We start from the raw sequence: 2274 nt of genomic DNA, 5'->3' as shown, positions 1-2274 counted from the left end.
TTTATAGTCCTTATCCGAGAAGACTTGTTCTACCACCAGAACCATAGGTGAGCGTGCCGTTCGAACCAGCGCCGATATTATGGCTATAGCTTGCGGCGCCCCTGCTAACCGCTCGGCCATTCGACTCATGTTGTTAGTATAGGCCTTTTGATTACATTAACTTTCTCCAAATTATGATACAATCCCCCGGTTAACCGTAAACCGATTATTTTATTAAAGCACTATAGAATGTCAGGTAATTTTCTGTTCCTTCACAGATACGTCTTTAAACAAATATTAATGCTTTCAACTACAAGATTGAGTTGACCGGATTGAGTTTTCACTTAATTACAATAGTAACTGAGACTTGAGTATCCTGAAATAAAATCACCACTTATGTTAGTATAGGCCTAGAGATTTAATACATTAACTTTCTGCAAATAATGATACAATTCTTTACACCACCCCCTCCCCAGTTAACCCTAAACCCATTATTTTATTAAAGCATCATCGACATTAGTGAGGACACGTCCCAAATTCAATTTACCACTCTTCTTATGGCATGCTACACTATAGGGCAATTAACTTACAGCTTGGCTAGGCCAACAAAAGGCCCAGGTTCTAGGCCTTGCCCTATATCTTCAATGGCCTAGAGAGAACCTCAGTTCTGTCCTGTCTCTGTACAGCGGCTAGGCTAGTATTACCGTTACAGCTAGGCCTAAGCCTTAGGCTAGGCCAGGCCTCTTCATCTACCACTACTACTAGGCCAGCTAGGAGGAGGCTAGCGTTTCTTCTAGAGTGGTAAACTAACTAAATAATAAAACAAAACCAACTCTTACCACTTGATAGTGAATACAGTACTGCTAAAATACTTCCAAATAGTACGTTTATAACTGCCTAACATAATGACAAGTCCAGAGAAAAATTCAAAATACTACCGCTTCCGTTGGCTCTACATGAAGTGAAATTTCAAATCAGCTGATTGGTCACTTGATGAAGTGACCAATCAGATTTGTGCAATTCGACACTAACATTAATTGGTTGTTAGGTGGGCTATCACAGTAAAGAGGTTAGGCTGTTGATAACATTTTGCTGTCACCTATAAAGCATTGTTGTTAGGTGAATATGTGAGGGATGTTTAGGGGCAGAACCCCATAAAGTTCCCATAAGGCTACGTATTAGCGGTTCCAGAAATTTTTCATAGAGTTTGAACAGATTTTATATATACATTAATACATAATTTTTTTTTTATAGATATAATTTTTAAAATAATTTTTAATATTTCATTTACAGATAAACACTTCCATTATAGCGTTCGTATTCATTTTATATATACTTTCTATAGAGAAACAATTTTACAGATTATATTATGTTTCCATAGAGTTTTTATATATATTTTATATATATTTTCTATAGACTATTAAAAGTTACAATTTTTAAAATGACTGTGTTTAGAATATTATACAGTTCTACAGAATATACTATAAATAAATAAATTTATATTGAAATTTCATATATGTTATACTCTATATAGATTTTATATGTTCCTATATAGATAATCCCTATAAAATTGTTATAATACATTTTAAAAAATACAGGTAAGGACTATAATTTTTTATAGAATAAATATAGAAATGTTATAGTTTTATTATAGAGAACTTGTCAAATCATTTGTATAGAATCTTCTATAGAATTTCTATAGAATATGCAAGATGTAAAACATGTTGGTAGGACTATACTGGTCAGACACGAATGTGTCAATACAATATTGAATGAAACAAAAAAAATTAAAAACATAGAAATTACATTTAAAATATTTATATAGTATGTTATAGAATTCTATAGAAACTAGTTCCTCTATAAAACAATTTTATAGAAAATACTAATTTCTTTAGAAATTGATTAGTCTCTATAGAAGGCCTATAAAGTTCTATAGAATTTTTTATGTATAAGTTGCTAGAACTAGGCCTAGAACTTGTGATGGTTACCTATGATCAGGTCTAGGCTTAGGCCTATGCTCTACTACTACATTTTACAGTTCAGTTAATAAAATGTCTAGCAAGTGGGGACTCTTAAATCGGCCTGCAGCTGGACTTGTATATATATGGATAGATCTAAGCTGTTATATACATATATATATATATATAATAAATATATAATATATAATATATAATATATATTATATATATATATACAATATATATATATTATAATATTAGAAAAATAATAAATATATTAAAAACAATATATTATAGTAACTTAACATTATTTAAAACATTTCTCTTATACACATCT

At 30.8% G+C, this 2274-nt stretch overlaps 1 protein-coding gene and 1 long non-coding RNA gene across 2 annotated transcripts in view; one reads left to right on the top strand and one right to left on the bottom strand.

The window, feature by feature from the left end:
* Window positions 1-942, bottom strand: part of LOC117118056 — a 2188-nt gene extending 1246 nt beyond the window's left edge. The window contains exon 1 of the long non-coding RNA XR_004446993.1: window positions 819-942. This is a non-coding gene — a long non-coding RNA (uncharacterized LOC117118056). The remainder of the gene's footprint in view (window positions 1-818) is intronic.
* LOC117118040 (low-density lipoprotein receptor-related protein 6-like) overlaps window positions 1-2274 on the top strand; it is a 97401-nt gene that overhangs the window by 38524 nt on the left and 56603 nt on the right. The window lies entirely within an intron of this gene.

The sequence above is a fragment of the Anneissia japonica genome, unplaced genomic scaffold (assembly GCF_011630105.1).
Source record: "Anneissia japonica isolate Jap-2015-1 unplaced genomic scaffold, ASM1163010v1 scaffold287844_len763494_cov143, whole genome shotgun sequence".
NCBI classification, from domain to species: Eukaryota; Metazoa; Echinodermata; class Crinoidea; order Comatulida; family Comatulidae; genus Anneissia; species Anneissia japonica.
Note: the sequence above shows the minus strand (reverse complement) of the source record. Positions and strands in the feature narration are given on the sequence as shown.